Source organism: Phyllobates terribilis, unplaced genomic scaffold, assembly GCF_046119375.1.
Source record: "Phyllobates terribilis strain yellow unplaced genomic scaffold, ASM4611937v1 Scaffold_7__3_contigs__length_470593459, whole genome shotgun sequence".
Classification (NCBI taxonomy): domain Eukaryota; kingdom Metazoa; phylum Chordata; class Amphibia; order Anura; family Dendrobatidae; genus Phyllobates; species Phyllobates terribilis.
In genome coordinates, this window is record NW_027362767.1 from 312,618,985 (window position 1) to 312,638,235 (window position 19,251).

The window sequence follows — 19,251 nt, forward strand, 5'->3', positions numbered from 1 at the left end:
ATAATTTTTTTTCTGCATCTAGCTCTGAAAAAATATTTGGCCTTCTAGCAGTGTGTGGGACTTTCTCTATTAGTCCATCTATACTGACCTCCATCAGGTTGCAAATTAAAAATAATTTTTTTTCTGCATCTACCTCTGAAAAAATATTGGGCTTCTAGCTGTGTGTGGGACTTGTTCTATTAATCCATCTATACAGACCTCCATCAGGTTGCAAACTGAATATAATTTTTTTCTGCATCTACCTCTGAAAAAATATTTGGGCTTCTAGCTGTGTGTGGGACTTGTTCTATTAGTCCATCTATACTGACCTCCATCAGGTTGCAAACTGAATATAATTTTTTTCTGCATCTAGCTCTGAAAAAATATTTGGCCTTCTAGCAGTGTGTGGGACTTGTTCTATTATTCCACCTATACTGACCTCCATCAGGTTGCAAATTCAAAATAATTTTTTGTCTGCATCTAGCTCTGAAAAAATATTTGGCCTTCTAGCAGTGTGTGGGACTTTCTCTATTAGTCCATCTATACTGACCTCCATCAGGTTGCAAACTGAATATATTTTTTTCTGCATCTACCTCTGAAAAAATATTTGGGCTTCTAGCTGTGTGTGGGACTTGTTCTATTAGTCCATCTATACTGACCTCCATCAGGTTGCAAATCGAATATAATTTTTTTCTCCATCTAATCCAGCCAATAGTTTTGGCCTAATACCACAGTTTGGCCACTCAGCTCTGCTTGGTTCCCATCCATTGTTTTTTTGTGCAAACAACTCCAGAGTTGTGAATTAGTTAACCACCAAAATGAGTGGAAAAAGGCCTGCTGCTGGTGGAAAGGGGAATAGGCGTGTTGGGAAGGGGAAAAAAGGTTGTGTCCGTGGGGTAGGTGTTAAAGCAACAGAAACATCTGCAGAAGAAAGACCATCTTCCAGCCAAACTAAAATGTCTACTTCTTTTAGCAGACAATGTGATAAGATCCCTTTCTTACGGCCACATCAATCGCTACAAATTCCAGATGAGGCACAAAAACAGCAGGTGCTTCAACGGATATCAAGTGCTCCTTTAAGTGGGCTCTCCTCCACATCAACTTCAACATCACAAATACTCTAGTACTCAAAGGTGTCACCCCAATCGCACTTGCTTCCTCACAGCTCCCAAATCTCCAGCTGCCCGTCTGAGTATGAGGTAGAACAGATGGTTGAGTCTGCAGAGCTGTTTACTCATACTATAGCCTGGGAATCAGAGGTCGACTCCAGCGCTTCTGTGAATCCAGATGAGGAAATGATCTGCACTGATGCCCAGAATCTTTATGAGTCGGATCCAGGACCAGACGCAGAAGGTTCTGACCATAATGTAGACCCTCATTCCCAAACTGTAACTCCTGTTGGTGGAGACAATGAGGAAGACGATGATGAGACTCAAATACCTGATTGGAGCGACAACTTTAGTTTTTTGTCAGGGCAGGAACAGGTTGGCTCTGAGGACGACGGGTGTGATAACGCACAGGGTGATGATGATGAGGTTGGAGATCCCACTTACTGTCAACCCACAGTCAGCCAAGAGATGAGGTCAGCAGAGGAGGTGGAGGAAGATGCTAGTGACGACGAGGTCAGGTTGCGCCTTCCTGGACAGAGACGTAGTACTGGAAGCACGTCAACAACTGCATCCTCAAACACAACTCTGCCTCTCACCACAAGTCGTGGTGGCTCTTCAGGTCGCATGGGTGCTAAGCCTTGCATAGCCTGGGCATTTTTTCAGATCGATAAAGATGACCCAACTCGTGTTATCTGTAACATTTGTCAGCAAAAGCTAAGTAGAGGCCAAAAAATACATAGTTTGAGTACTTCATGCATGAACCGGCACATGGACATGAAGCATAAGTTGCAGTGGGAAGCTCAGTGTGCTACAATGCGGCCTAGCCGGCCAGGCCAACCACCGTCTGCCATATCTTGTGCATCCGCGGCCTCTTCATCCTCTGTGACTGGGGGGACAGCAGTCACACCTTTTTTGGGGCGCAGACCTGCCACCTCTTTACCCGCAACAGCCAGCGTGATTGGCAGGTCATCATTTTCTTTGGAGGTGGTAACACCAGCTGGTGTTGAGCGCTGTCCGACATCGATAACACCACCTTTGGATCAAGGCAACCTAACATGTCCGCCTGCATCTTCCTCACAGACCGGCAGTTTGCCGGGGACACCCTTATCAACCCCGTCTAAGCACAATAGCCAGCCCTCGGTCCCTCAGATGTGGACAAGTAAAAGACCATTTCCTCCTAGCCATGAGAAAGCTAAGAGGTTGAATTTCACCATCTGCAAGCTCTTGGCTACAGAAATGCTGCCTTTCCGACTGGTGGACACAGAGGATTTTCGAGACCTTATGTCCGTCGCAGTGCCCCAGTACCAGATGCCCAGTCGGCACTACTTCTCAAAGAAAGGTGTGCCTGCGCTCCACCAGCATGTCGCACACAACATCACCGCTTCTTTGAGAAACTCTGTGTGTGACAGGGTGAATTTCACCACAGACACTTGGACGAGTAGGCATGGACAGGGGCGTTACATGTCGCTGACTGGGCACTGGGTAACTATGGTGACAGCAGGACAAGGGGCTGCTGTCCAAGTCTTGCCGTCCCTACGAGTTGTGCGTCAATCCTCTTTATGTCAAAGTTCCTCCACTGCTTCTGCCTCCTCAACCTCCTCTCGGTCTTCCACCTGCACCCAAAGCCTGTCTGGTCATGCCACAAGCTTTCTAACTGCGCAGAAGGGATCCTGCACACCTCCTTACTATGCTGGCAGTAGGGCTCAACGTCATCAGGCGGTTTTTACTTTGAATTGTCTGGGAAATGTGAGTCACACAGCTGAGGAGTTGTGGTCAGCTCTGGAGAACCAATTTCATGAATGGTTGTCTCCACTGGACCTGAAACCAGGGAAGGCCGTGTGCGACAATGCTGCAAACCTGGGTGCGGCCCTTCGCCGGGGCAATGTCACACACGTGCCTTGTATGGCTCACGTGTTGAACCTGGTTGTCCAGCAATTTTTAGCCCACTATCCCAGACTAGATGGCCTTCTGCAGAGGGCACGGTCGCTGTGTGCTCACTTCCGCCATTCGCATCCCGCAGCTCAGCGACTTACATCTCTACAGAAGTCGTTGGGCCTGCCACTTCACCGGCTAAAATGCGATGTGCCTACCCGGTGGAATTCAACTCTGCACATGTTGCAGCGACTGTGGCAGCACCGACAAGCCCTGGTGCAATACGTTCTGACGTATAGCCTGGGCCAACGAGATCCAGAGGTGGGGCAAATCACGCTGGAGGAGTGGTCTCAGATCAGGGACCTATGCACCCTTCTGCACAGTTTTGAAATGGCGACGAAGATATTTACTGCTGACGATGCCATTATCAGCATGACTATTCCGGTGATTTACATGCTGGAGCACATGTTAAACAGAATTCGGAGTCAGGTGGTGGCACAAGAGGAGGTGGAGGAATTAGAGGAGGAGGAGTTGTATGCGGAAGGGCTAACATCTGCAAGGTCCAGACGGTCGGCAGCACCAAGGCGGCAGGCATGTGAGGGTGGGGGAGATGGTTTTACCAGGGCGCATGGTAGCAGCCAAACTAGTGAGGAAGGTGCAGGAGCCCAGGAAGAAGTGGAGGACGAACTGATGGAAGACTCATCAGATGAGGGAGACCTTGATCACATTTCTGTTGTGCGAGGTTGGGGGGAGAGGACAGAGGAAGGAAGCATGATTGTTACCTCGCCACCAACACAACAGGGACTTGGTGCTCCTGGATGCGCAACACACATGAGTGCCTTCTTGCTGCACTACCTGCAACATGACCCTCGAATTGTGAGAATTAGAAATAATCCTGACTACTGGGTTGCCACACTGTTAGATCCCCGGTACAAAAGTAAATTTGCCGAAATTATTCCTGCCATAGAAAGGAATGCCCGCATGCAGGAGTATCAGCAGAGACTGTTGCAGAATCTTACATGTGCTTTTCCACAAAACACCAGTGGTGCACGTAGTGAATCTCATAGTTCCAACTTGCCAACCGTGGGACCGTCAAGTGTTCAGCACTCAAACCGCAACAGAACCACAGTATCTGCTGGTAACATCAATTTTGCGGAATCATTTCACCACTTTTTAGCCCATCCTTTGCAAGGCCACAGGAGACAAGAAGTCTGACACATAGTCAACGCCTAGAGACGATGGTACAGGAGTATCTCCAAGTAAACATTGAAGCCATGACTGTGTCACTGGACCCTTGCTCTTTTTGGGCTTCCAATCTGGATAAATGGCCGGAGCTAGCCACTTACGCCTTGGAGATCTTGTCATGCCCTGCAGCCAGCGTTCTGTCTGAATGTGTGTTCAGCGCTGCTGGTGGTGTGCTGACAGATAAGCGCACGCGGCTCTCCACTGATAATGTAGACAGACTCACGTTCATAAAGATGAACAAATCATGGATCCGAAATGACTTTTCTACCCCTGTGTCATCCTGGGGAGAGTAAAAGCTTGATGATTGGTTAAAATCACCCTACCAACCGTTTTAAGCTTTCAAATTACTAATCATGTTTATCTGTATCTTGGCTGGAAAATAATTTGGGCTTTGTAGCAGTGTGCAGCACTGATTCTATTAGGCCATCTATAATAAGCTCCACCAGATTTAAAATTACTAATCATGTTTATCTGGGGCTCCGAGATGCGCAAGACACATAAGTGCCTTCTTGCTGCACTACCTGCAACATGACTCTCATATTGTCAGAATTCGAAGTAATCATGACTACTGGGTTGCCACACTCTTAGATCCCCCAAACTTTTCGATCAACCTTTTCATTTTAATAAAGACCAAAAAAATGGTCATTTTTGAAATTATAAGCATTAGCAGGTTATTAGAAACTGAAATCAAACAGTTTTCAACTCAAAACTTTATTCTAGGTGATGTTACATTTTCACATAGGACCCCTTGTTCGAAAGGAGCTTCTGAACTCTCTCGTCCATTGAATTTGTCAGGTTTTGGATGGTTTCTGCTTCAATTGTTTTGCATGAGGACAGAATACCCTCCCAGAGGTGTTGCTTAGATGTTAACTGCCTCCCGCCATCGTAGACACTCCTTTTGATGATGCTCCAGAGGTTCTGAATGGGGTAGAGGTCAGGGGAGCATGGGGGTCACACCATAAGTTTGTCCCCTTTTATGCCCATATCAGCCAGAGATGCAGATGTTTTATGTGCAGCATGAGATGGTGCATTATCATGCAAAAAAATGATCTTGCTGTGAAATACACGGTTCTTCTTCTTGAACCATGGCAGGAAGTGCTGTTTGAGAAAATCCACATACATTATGGAGTTCATCTTTAGCACCTTCAGGGATCCTAAAGGGGCAGACAATCTCTCTCCCCATGATTCCAGCCCAAAACATTACTCCACCTCCTCCTTGTTGGCGCTGTAGCCGTGTTTGCGTGGGGTGTCCATCAACCAGCCATCCTCCACTCCATCCATCTGGACCATCGAGCGCTGCACGGCACTCATCCGTGAACAAAACAGTTTTGAAATCAGTCTTCATGTAATATTTAGCCCACTGGAGCCGTTTCTGCTTGTGTGAAGTGGATAGAGGAGGTCGACAGGATGGCGTATGCACAGCTGCAAACCTCTGAAGGACCCTGCATCTTGTTGTTCGTGGGACGTTGGAGGCACCAGCAGCTTCAAAAACTTGTCTGCTGCTATGACAAGGCTTTTTTGCCGCTGCTCTTTTAACCTGACGAAATTGCCTGTAGGAAAGAGTCCTCAATTTGCCCTTATCAGCACGCACACGTGTGTACTGTGAATCAGCTACATACTTCTGAATTGCCAAGACACTTCATCCTGATCATCGCACAATGTTGATTGTAGTCATGCCTTGACCTAAACACTCCACAATTTGTTGCTTCTCAGCAGCCGACACATCCTTTTTCTTTCCCATTTTGGCAGAAAATGTAGGCTGCTTAACAATGTGAGACAGCCTTCTTAAGTAGTCTTGCCTTTCATTGGACACACCTGCCAAACTAATTAGCACAGGTGTCTGCAATTGCTTACAGTGATATAAAGAGTAGAGATGAGCGTTGTTCTACTCGAACTGTTCGCCAATCTCAAATTCGAGCTGTTTTGGGCGGTGTTCGAGCCGTTCGGCGAACACGAACAATTTGAGAAAAATTCGGCTGTTCGAGGTTATGTTCGATAACTGTTCGTGCACCAAAATCATAACTGGATTTTTTCTCAGTAATGATGAAAATTAATGTTAATACGCAGTTTGAGTGTACAGCGGGGTGGGGGGAGGGGCAGGGGATGGATCTCTGCAGGAACAATGAAGATCTCCATTTTTTTTTTCTCTTTCCCGCATTTACAGTGGGGAGGTGCAATCTGTAAGCCTATCAGCAGCGCACACACGGAGCGAAGTGCTTTTTTTCACACAAGCAAGGGCATGTGTATGTCACATGTCCTTGCCCTATAAGACCAAGCCATTTTCCCCGTCGCCACCATTTTCTCACTGCTGCAGCTGCGTGTTAGACGACACCGCCGTTGCTGTGTGCGCTTTACCTTGTTAATTTCAAGCCAATTTTCACACAAATCTACAGATAGCTTGGGAGTAGGGAATAGTTGTGATTGCAGTCCTTTTAAGGACTAGGTTACAGCATTTCCTTTGACTTTTATCAGGCAGGTCTGTGCTCTTAAAAAGATAGGTTGTGGGAGTAAAGACTAATTGTAATTGGAGTCCTTTTCAGGACTAGGTTACATCAGTTCCTATCAGTTTTTGCCAGGCAGGTCTGTGCCAGTGCTGTGCAAGTTTTTTTCACAGCATTTGGCTGAATCTAGCAAAGCTAATCCTTTTTGGCCTATTGCAGAGTGTGTTAGTCAGTGGAGTAGCCTATCTGTGTTGCAAGATATACCACCTGTGTATAGAATACCAATTTTTTTACTGCACCTAGTGAAGTAAAATCTTTTGGGCATAGCATCATTCTATTAGTCCATCTATACTGACCTCCATCAGGTTGCAAATTGAATATAATTTTTTTCTGCATCTAGCTCTGAAAAAATATTAGGCTTCTAGCTGTGTGTGGGACTTGTTGTATTAGTCCATCTATACTGACCTCCATCAGGTTGCAAACTGAATATATTTTTTTCTGCATCTACCTCTGAAAAAATATTGGGCTTCTAGCTGTGTGTGGGACTTGTTCTATTAATCCATCTATACAGACCTCAATCAGGTTGCAAACTGAATATATTTTTTTCTGCATCTACCTCTGAAAAAATATTGGGCTTCTAGCTGTGTGTGGGACTTTTTGTATTAGTCCATCTAAACTGACCTCCATCAGGTTGCAAATTGAATATCATTTTTATCTGCATCTAGCTCTGAAAAAATATTTGGCCTTCTAGCAGTGTGTGGGACTTTCTCTATTAGTCCATCTATACTGACCTCCATCAGGTTACAAATTGAATATAATTTTTATCTGCATCTAGCTCTGAAAAAAATATTTGGCCTTCTAGCAGTGTGTGGGACTTTCTCTATTAGTCCATCTATACTGACCTCCATCAGGTTGCAAATTAAAAATAATTTTTATGTGCATCTACCTCTGAAAAATTATTTGGGCTTCTAGCAGTGTGTGGGACTCATTGTATTAGGCCATCTATACCAAGCTCCACCAGCTTTGAAATTAATAATAATTTTTAGCTGCATCTAGCCCTGAAAATAATTTTTCCCAATAGTGGTAGCAATAGAAATATGGGGCGCGCGCCTGGCTAACAACAATATACGCTTCATAACACAAAACACCAGCCTAGCGCACTGCATTAATAAGATGGCATCATCGTCTCTCCCAGTGCTAGGCCTACTACGCAGGCTAGTATTCTTGTGCCTAAAACACAATGTATGGGTCCGCGCTAGCCACTATGCTGAGGGGTATAAAGCTGCTGCTAACACTTTATAACAATTCAATTGGCAGATTTTCACAGAGCTCTTCCACAACGCCCACCCATCGGGCAACAGTTGCCCACCCTCCCTATGGGATCTAGTGACGAATAGTTGATGCCATTAATCAGAGCGTCAGTTGCCCCGTCAACGTGGCAAGCATACGGTAAGGCATGGGAAGAGTGGACACGACTAGTAGCAGGCAGACGGGTTGACCAATGTGAACAAGCCAGATCACAAGTCACCATAGAATTTCTCCACCAGCTAATGATGAGGGGCATATCAGGGGCGTCAGCGCAGCGGTGTCTGACCGGAGTAGCATTTCACTTCCAACTACTGAATTGGGGAGATGTGACAAAGATTCATCTTCAGACAATCCATAAAAGGGTGGAAAAGGGGTCAGCCAAGTCAGGAATGTAGACGTCCCGTCCCTTGTCACTAAAACTGATTTCTCACATCTTATCCCTAACACCATTAACATGACACTCACAATTTGAAGCAACACTAATGTCTACTGCATTTGTGATCGCCTTCTTCGGGGCGCTATGTATAAGCGAATTAGTCCCTCAATCCAAAATTACCACCAGTGGACGCTTATTACACCAGGAAGTAGTCATAGCCAATAATGCAATACGTGTATGCATACACCAATCGAAAACGGTTCCAGCGGGCAGGGGTACTTGGGTACTTCTACAACCCACAAACGGTACACTGAGTCAGGTAACAATAGTAAAAACATATCTAACCATCAGATCACAAAGTAATTTCTTCGTATCACACATTGATGGAACGCCATTATCAAGATACCTGTTCCAAGCTATATTTAATAAATGCATAACATCGGCAGGGAACCACCCCAAAGATTACGGGACACACTCATTCCGCATAGGTGCGGCCACGGAAGCAGCAAGAGCAGGACTGTCAGAAACGGAAGTTCAGAGGATAGGGAGATGGCGATCCACGTGTTTGGCGAGATACATAAGACCGGACTTGTTATCCTAACGTGTTTGTTTCTTTTACAGGTGACGCTAAGCCAACAGTGTGAGTGATAGGCCACTCGTATATATATTGGGCACAAAAAAGGGCGAAAGTCCGCCCAGGCGGGAGGAAATTAGAGTTTCATAACACATATTTCAACTGGAGAGGTATTAGAGGCCTGCTATGGCCACAGGTACTAATGGAGGTAATCAAGGTAGGGAGAGAGGCAAGAGGTCCGGTCATCTTAGTTATACAGGCCGGGGGAAACAACCTAGGTCATCACAAGAGCGCATAACTAATGGCAATAATGAAACTAGACACTGAGCGCTTCAGAGAATTTTTCACAAAATTAGCTATAGTATGGTCAGAGATTGTGCCGATAGCGGTATGGCAAGGTGCGCGAGACATCACGGCCATCGAATGGACAAGGCGGGTAATAAATATTCGGATGGCAAAATTTAGAAGAGACAGAGGCGGTGTAGTGATACGACACCGACAACTGGAAGGAGATAAAGCAGGCCTCATACGTAGTGTTGAGCCACCCCCGTAGTGTTCGAGTTCGGTTCGGTTCGTCGAACACCCGTGTGTTCGCCGAACTGTTCGTCGAACTGTTCGTTGAACACCTTCGAACACCGTTAAAACCAATGGCAGGCAAACAAAAACACATAGAAACACATAGAAAACACCTTCAAAGGTGTCCAAAAGCTGACAAACTGCTCAGAAGACACAACTAACACATGGAAAAGTGACAAGTACATATAGTCATGCGAAAAGAAAAGAGGTGGAGGAGTAAAAGGAGGGGGAGACACAGATATAGGCATGTCATGCCCTTCTAAAATCCAAAAAGTGAGAAGCCGACACGTTCAGTCCGCTCCCGCCCGTGCCACCTCCGCGTCGCCGGGTTTGTGCCAGAGCCGCGGTGAACCCTGACGGCCAGCCCCCCTCTCCCAATACTGGTGCCTGTCCGCTGGTGGGTCGAGCGAGCCCCCCTGTGGTGGAGGCAGCTCTAAGCTTTTTAATTTAAATTGTCTCTCTAATTTGAATGAATACACTTTAAATCCATTTACAAGGATCTATTGGAGGGCAAGTCTCATGCCAACAGCCGCGTAATTCCAGCTCCAGTAGCGTCCACTAAAGCTGCTGCAGTTAAAAAGCTTTTATAAGGATCGAGCTCGGCTGTCCACCGCAAGGCATCCTACTGCCAGTCCCAGCCCCTATGCCTTGGGGTGCCTCCTGATGCTCTTCACTGAGTATCCCGTGGTCCCGAAGCATTTCCTTTGAAAAAATTGAGTGTCCAAACTACAGGTGGTGTAGCTTTCTTAACAGCCGGGATAATCCGCTGACTAGCAGACACTGCTACTAGGCACAAAGTATTTCCTGGGCTAGATGCAGTTAAAAATTTGTAATTAGATACTCTCGTTGGATGCTGAGAAAGCATTCCATAGAGTCTCCTGGCACGCCATATATGATTCTCTTAAAAAGCTTGGGGTAGGGGTCTAGGGGACCCTTTTATAGCCAAAATCACGGCCCTGTATCGGAATACGTCACCTAGGCTGAAGATAAATGGAACTGTAGCACCCTGAGGGCTCGGTTGCTACAGAGGTATTGCACCTCACCCAGAGGTGTGATATCTCACTCTCAGGTTAGGATGTAGTGTGGATCAGGACCCGACACCTGTATGCATTACACCACATTGCCGTGGGGCAGGGCGACCAATATGCCCCTGAGATGGGCACGACAGTCCCTGTCCCTGGCTGGAGTGGGGGTGGGAACACTGAGGAAGGGGAACCCTGTAGTGCAGGATCAGGGAGGAAGCAGTTCCTGGGTGCATTGAGAAGGGAGTATAAAAGGTGGGCACCATCTTAGTTCAGTGCAGAGAAGTCTGAGCAGAAGTGGCAGGGAGCAGGGGCTCTGCATGAGCTCTGCTCCGGAGGCGGGCCTAGTAACAATGGCCCAGGCCTGGAAGAGGGAGAAGGAAGGAAGAGGAGCGGAGAAGGCTCCAGGAACGAGGAACGAAGGGATCCCAGGGGTGCAGACGGACGAGTCGCCACCTTACGCCCGAATCCACCTGCGTGGAGGGGTCAGGCCAAAGGGGGAGACCGGTCCCCGAAACTAGTGGAGGCAGGAAATGACCCTCAGCTAGAAACAGGAGGCTGTGACATTTTATGTGGCGCAGCCCCTCGCTACACCCGCTAGGAAGGCACCACATAGGGTCAGGGAAACTGGCGCCAAGTTTACCAAGAGGAGGCCCGAGGCAGCCGGACAGAAGGGTTGGTAAGAAAGGCCAGACAAAGGACACACAAAGGGGGTCCTGTGAAGCGCTCCAAAGTTATCTGGGAGTTGTCTGAGCCCCTCACCTGGTGAGCACAGTACGACGTGGGCAGCCGATACCTGCAGACGTGGTCTGGATAATAAGAACTGTGAGTAAAGGCCCTGGACTGCATTACTGACTCCGTGTCGTTACTGCTGCTGCCCTGCACCATCACCCCCATCCTCCGCATACACTGCCCTGAGGCTATACTCCTCCCGTGGGGAGTTATGCTACGCTCTGCTGCACCCACAACACCAGCCTCAGCGGTCTGCCCTGGAGCGGCGGTTCACTCTGACCGCAATCCACGGGTGGCGTAGTCGGACATTTAAACATCAAAACCACATAAATAGTTCCGCCACTGGTTTGACCGCCCTGAGCCACGGAACCGGGTCGCCGCCACGGAGACTACAACCACCAGCATCCACCAAAAATGGTCCGGCTCCGGGTGTCCCAAGGCCCAGGGGGCGCGTCAGAACATTTTCATCACCTTTCACAATCACCAATGGGACAAGGCAGGGATGTTCTCTGTCCCCTCTCTTATACATCCTAGTGACGGAGCACCTGCTCTCATCAATTCGCCATAACCCCAATATTAGGTGGATTGAGGTGGGAGGCACCGAGTACAAGTGCTCTCTATTTGCTGATGATGTCCTAGTATATATCACTCAATCACATATATCCATCCATGCTGTTATGGCTGAAATAGATCACTTTGTTACATGGTCAAATTTTAAAATCAATGCAGCGAAGTCTGAGGCCCTCGATGTCTCCCTCCCCAAATCCATATAGGATTCCATCCAGTCCAACTTTCCCTTTGCCTGGCCCTCACAGGGTATCAAATACTTAGTAATTCCTATTCATAGAGACCTCTCCCATCTATGTTATCTTAATTTTGGGCCCTTTATTGAACAACTCCATACAGACCACGGTTGGCAAGTTAGAACTGTAAGATTCACTACGTGAACCACTGGTGTTTTGTGGAAAAGCACATGTACACTGTGTTCCAAATTATTATGCAAAAAGTGTTTAGGAGTGATAAGGGAAGAATTTGTTTGTTTGTCAGTTAAACTCAGTGATGGTGATGTGTGTCAGGGCTCTTTATATCACTGTAAGCAATTGCAGACACCTGTGCTAATTAGTTTGGCAGGTGTGTCCAATGAAAGGCACGAATACTTAAGAAGGCTGTCTCACATTATTAAGCAGCCTACATTTTCTGCCAAAATGGGAAAGAAAAAGGATGTGTCGGCTGCTGAGAAGCAACAAATTGTGGAGTGTTTAGGTCAAGGCATGACTATAATCAACATTGTGCGATGATCAGGATGAAGTGTCTTGGCAATCAAGAAGTATGTAGCTGATTCACAGTACACACGTGTACGTGCTGATAAGGGCAAATTGAGGACTCTTTCCTACAGGCAATTACGTCAGGTTGAAAGAGCAGCGGCAAAAAAGCCTTGTCATAGCAGCAGACAAGTTTTTGAAGCTGCTGGTGCCTCCAACGTCCCCCGAACAACAAGATGCAGGGTCCTTCAGAGGTTTGCAGCTGTGCATACGCCATCCTGTCGACCTCCTCTATCCACTTCACACAAGCAGAAACGGCTCCAGTGGGCCAAACATTACTTGAAGACTGATTTCAAAACTGTTTTGTTCACGGATGAGTGCCCTGCAGCGCTCGATGGTCCAGATGGATGGAATGGAGGATGGCTGGTTGATGGACACCCCACGCAAACACGGCTACAGCGCCAACAAGGAGGAGGTGGAGTAATGTTTTGGGCTGGAATCATGGGGAGAGAGATTGTCGGCCCCTTTAGGATCCCTGAAGGCGCTAAAGATGAACGCCATAATGTATGTGGATTTTCTCAAACAGCACTTCCTGCCATGGTTCAAGAAGAAGAACCGTGTATTTCACAGCAAGATCATTTTTTTGCATGATAATGCACCATCTCATGCTGCACATAAAACATCTGCATCTCTGGCTGATATGGGCATAAAAGGGGACAAACTTATGGTGTGACCCCCATGCTCCCCTGACCTCTACCCCATTCAGAACCTTTGGAGCATCATTAAAAGGAGTGTCTATGATGGCGGGAGGCAGTTCACATCTAAGCAACAGTTCTGGGAGGGTATTCTGTCCTCATGCAAAACAATTGAAGCAGAAACCATCCAAAACCTGACAAATTCAATGGACGAGAGAGTTCAGAAGCTCCTTTCGAACAAGGGGTCCTATGTGAAAATGTAACATCACCTAGAATAAAGTTTTGAATTGAAAACTGTTTGATTTCAGTTTCTAACAACCTGCTAATGCTTATAATTTCAAAAATGACCATTTTTTTGGTCTTTATTAAAATGAAAAGGTTGATCGAAAAGTTTGGGGGATCTAAGAGTGTGGCAACCCAGTAGTCATGATTACTTCAAATTCTGACAATATGAGGGTCATGCTGCAGGTAGTGCAGCAAGAAGGCACTTATGTGTCTTGCGCATCTCGGAGCCCCAAAATTATTTTCCGGGCTAGATGCAGCTAAAAATTATTATTAATTTTAAATCTGGTGAAGCTTTAGTATAGATGGCCTAATAGGATAAGTGCTGCACACTGCTACAAAGCCAAAATTATTTTCCAGTCAAGATACAGATAAACATGATTAGTAATTTTAAATCTGGTGGAGCTTATTATAGATGGCCTAATAGAATCAGTGCTGCACACTGCTACAAAGCCCAAATTATTTTCCAGCCAAGATACAGATAAACATGATTAGTAATTTGAAAGCTTAAAACGGTTGGTAGGGTGATTTTAACCAATCATCAACCTTTTACTCTCCCCAGGATGACACAGGGGTAGAAAAGTCGTTTCGGATCCATGATTTGTTCATCTTTATGAACGTGAGTCTGTCTACATTATCAGTGGAGAGCCGCGTGCGCTTATCTGTCAGCACACCACCAGCAGCGCTGAACACACGTTCAGACAGAACGCTGGCTGCGGGGCATAACAAGATCTCCAAGGCGTAAGTGGCTAGCTCCGGCCATTTATCCAGATTGGAAGCCCAAAAAGAGCAAGGGTCCAGTGACACAGTCATGGCTTCAATGTTTACTTGGAGATACTCCTGTACCATCGTCTCTAGGTGTTGACTATGTGTCAGACTTCTTGTCTCCTGTGGCCTTGCAAAGGATGGGCTAAAAAAGTGGTGAAATGATTCCGCAAAATTGATGTTACCAGCAGATACTGTGGTTCTGTTATGGTTTGAGTGCTGAACACTTGACGGTCCCACGGTTGGCAAGTTGGAACTGTGAGATTCACTACGTGCACCACTGGTATTTTGTGGAAAAGCACATGTAAGATTCTGCAACAGTCTCTGCTGATACTCCTGCATGCTTGCATCCCTTTCTATGGCAGGAATAATTTCTGCAAATTTACTTTTGTACCGGGGATCTAACAGTGTGGCAACCCAGTAGTCAGGATTATTTCTAATTCTCACAATTCGAGGGTCATGTTGCAGGTAGTGCAGCAAGAAGGCACTCATGTGTGTTGCGCATCCAGGAGCACCAAGTCCCTGTTGTGTTGGTGGCGAGGTAACAATCATGCTTCCTTCCTCTGTCCTCTCCCCCCAACCTCGCACAACAGAAATGTGATCAAGGTCTCCCTCATCTGATGAGTCTTCCATCAGTTCGTCCTCCACTTCTTCCTGGGCTCCTGCACCTTCCTCACTAGTTTGGCTGCTACCATGCGCCCTGGTAAAACCATCTCCCCCACCCTCACATGCCTGCCACCTTGGTGCTGCCGACCGTCTGGACCTTGCAGATGTTAGCCCTTCCGCATACAACTCCTCCTCCTCTACTTCCTCCACCTCCCCATGTGCCACCACCTGACTCCGAATTCTGTTTAACATGTGCTCCAGCATGTAAATCACCGGAATAGTCATGCTGATAATGGCATCGTCAGCACTAAACATCTTCGTCGCCATTTCAAAACTGTGCAGAAGGGTGCATAGGTCCCTGATCTGAGACCACTCCTCCAGCGTGATTTGCCCCACCTCTGGATCTCGTTGGCCCAGGCTATACGTCAGAATGTATTGCACCAGGGCTTGTCGGTGCTGCCACAGTCGCTGCAACATGTGCAGAGTTGAATTCCACCGGGTAGGCACATCGCATTTTAGCCGGTGAAGTGGCAGGCCCAACGACTTCTGTAGAGATGTAAGTCGCTGAGCTGCGGGATGCGAACGGCGGAAGTGAGCACACAGCGACCGTGCCCTCTGCAGAAGGCCATCTAGTCTGGGATAGTGGGCTAAAAATTGCTGGACAACCAGCTTCAACACGTGAGCCATACAAGGCACCTGTGTGACATTGCCCTGGCGAAGGGCTGCACCCAGGTTTGCAGCATTGTCGCACACGGCCTTCCCTGGTTTCAGGTCCAGTGGAGACAACCATTCATGAAATTGTTTCTCCAGAGCTGACCACAACTCCTCAGCTGTGTGACTCACATTTCCCAGACATTTCAATGTAAAAACCGCCTGATGACGTTGAGCCCTACTGCCAGCATAGTAAGGAGGTGTGCATGATCCCTTCTGCGCAGTTTGAAAGGTTGTGGCATGACCAGACAGGCTTTGGGTGCAGGTGGAAGACCGAGAGGAGGTTGAGGAGGCAGAAGCAGTGGAGGAACTTTGACATAAAGAGGATTGACGCACAACTCGTGGGGACGGCAAGACTTGGACAGCAGCCCCTTGTCCTGCTGTCACCATAGTTACCCAGTGCCCAGTCAGCGACATGTAACGCCCCTGTCCATGCCTACTCGTCCAAGTGTCTGTGGTGAAATGCACCCTGTCACACACAGAGTTTCTCAAAGAAGCGGTGATGTTGTGTGCGACATGCTGGTGGAGCGCAGGCACACCTTTCTTTGAGAAGTAGTGCCGACTGGGCATCTGGTACTGGGGCACTGCGACGGACATAAGGTCTCGAAAATCCTCTGTGTCCACCAGGCGGAAAGGCAGCATTTCTGTAGCCAAGAGCTTGCAGATGGTGAAATTCAACCTCTTAGCTTTCTCATGGCTAGGAGGAAATGGTCTTTTACTTGTCCACATCTGAGGGACCGAGGGCTGGCTATTGTGCTTAGACGGGGTTGATAAGGGTGTCCCCGGCAAACTGCCGGTCTGTGAGGAAGATGCAGGCGGACATGTTAGGTTGCCTTGATCCAAAGGTGGTGCTATCGATGTCGGACAGCGCTCAACACCAGCTGGTGTTACCACCTCCAAAGAAAATGATGACCTGCCAATCACGCTGGCTGTTGCGGGTAAAGAGGTGGCAGGTCTGCGCCCCAAAACAGGTGTGACTGCTGTCCCCCCAGTCACAGAGGATGAAGAGGCCGCGGATGCACAAGATATGGCAGACGGTGGTTGGCCCGGCCGGCTAGGCCGCATTGTAGCACACTGAGCTTCCCACTGCAACTTATGCTTCATGTCCATGTGCCGGTTCATGCATGAAGTACTCAAACTATGTATTTTTTGGCCTCTACTTAGCTTTTGCTGACAAATGTTACAGATAACACGAGTTGGGTCATCTTTATCGATCTGAAAAAATGCCCAGGCTATGCAAGGCTTAGCACCCATGCGACCTGAAGAGCCACCACGACTTGTGGTGAGAGGCAGAGTTGTGTTTGAGGATGCAGTTGTTGACGTGCTTCCAGTACTACGTCTCTGTCCAGGAAGGCGCAACCTGACCTCGTCGTCACTAGCATCTTCCTCCACCTCCTCTGCTGACCTCATCTCTTGGCTGACTGTGGGTTGACAGTAAGTGGGATCTCCAACCTCATCATCATCACCCTGTGCGTTATCACACCCGTCGTCCTCAGAGCCAACCTGTTCCTGCCCTGACAAAAAACTAAAGTTGTCGCTCCAATCAGGTATTTGAGTCTTATCATCGTCTTCCTCATTGTCTCCACCAACAGGAGTTACAGTTTGGGAATGAGGGTCTACATTATGGTCAGAACCTTCTGCGTCTGGTCCTGGATCCGACTCATAAAGATTCTGGGCATCAGTGCAGATCATTTCCTCGTCTGGATTCACAGAAGCGCTGGAGTCGACCTCTGATTCCCAGGCTATAGTATGAGTAAACAGCTCTGCAGACTCAACCATCTGTTCTACCCCATACTCAGACGGGCAGCTGGAGATTTGGGAGCTGTGAGGAAGCAAGTGCGATTGGGGTGACACCTTTGAGGACTGGAGTATTTGTGATGTTGAAGTTGATGTGGAGGAGAGCCCACTTAAAGGAGCACTTGATATCCGTTGAAGCACCTGCTGTTTTTGTGCCTCATCTGGAATTTGTAGCGATTGGCGTGGCCGTAAGAAAGGGATCTTATCACATTGTCCGCTAAAAGAAGTAGACATTTTAGTTTGGCCGGAAGATGGTCTTTCTTTTGTAGATGTTACTGTTGCTTTAACACCTACCCCACGGACACAACCTTTTTTCCCCTTCCCAACACGCCTATTCCCCTTTCCACCAGCAGCAGGCCTTTTTCCACTCATTTTGGTGGTTAACTAATTCACAACTCTGGAGTTGTTTGCACAAAAAAACAATGGATGGGAACCGAGCAGAGCTGAGTGGCCAAACTGTGGTATTAGGCCAAAACTATTGGCTGGGTTAGATGCAGAAAAAAATTATATTCAATTTGCAACCTGATGGAGGTCAGTATAGATGGACTAATAGAACAAGTCCCACACACAGCTAGAAGCCCAAATATTTTTTCAGAGGTAGATGCAGAAAAAAATTTTGTTCAGTTTGCAACCTGATGGAGGTCTGTATAGATGGATTAATAGAACAAGTCCTACACACAGCTACAAGCCCAATATTTTTTCAGAGGTAGATGCAGAAAAAAATATATTCAGTTTGCAACCTGATGGAGGTCAGTATAGATGGACTAATAGAGAAAGTCCCACACACTGCTAGAAGGCCAAATATATTTTCAGAGCTACATGCAGACAAAAAATTATTTTGAATTTGCAACCTGATGGAGGTCAGTATAGGTGGACTAATAGAACAAGTCCCACACACTGCTAGAAGGCCAAATATTTTTTCAGAGCTAGATGCAGAAAAAAATTATATTCAGTTTGCAACCTGATGGAGGTCTGTATAGATGGATTAATAGAACAAGCCCCACACACAGCTAGAAGCCCAAATATTTTTTCAGAGGTAGATGCAGATAAAAATTATTTTTAATTTGCAACTTGATGGAGGTCAGTATAGATGGACTAATAGAGAAAGTCCCACACACTGCTAGAAGGCCAAATATTTTTTCAGAGCTAGATGCAGATAAAAATTATTTTGAATTTGCAACCTGATGGAGGTCAGTATAGATGGACTAATAGATAAAGTCCCACACACTGCTAGAAGGCCACATATTTTTTCAGAGGTAGATGCAGAAAAAAATATATTCAGTTTGCAACCTGTTGGAGGTCTGTATAGATGGATTAATAGAACAAGTCCCACACACAGCTAGAAGCCCAATATTTTTTCAGAGGTAGATGCAGAAAAAAATATATTCAGTTTGCCACCTGATGGAGGTCAGTATAGATGGACTAATACAACAAGTCCCACACACAGCTAGAAGCCCAATATTTTTTCAGAGGTAGATGCAGAAAAAAATATATTCAGTTTGCAACCTGATGGAGGTCTGTATAGATGGATTAATAGAACAATTCCCACACACTGCTAGAAGCCCAATATTTTTTCAGAGGTAGATGCAGAAAAAAATATATTCAGTTTGCAACCTGATGGAGGTCAGTATAGATGGACTAATACAACAAGTCCCACACACAGCTAGAAGCCCAATATTTTTTCAGAGCTAGATGCAGATAAAAATTATATTCAATTTGCAACCTGATGGAGGTCAGTATAGATGAACTAATAGAACAAGTCCCACACACAGCTAGAAGCCCAAATATTTTTTCAGAGGTACTGTAGATGCAGATAAAAATTATTTTTAATTTGCAACCTGATGGAGGTCAGTATAGATGGACTAATAGAAAAAGTCCCACACACTGCTAGAAGGCCAA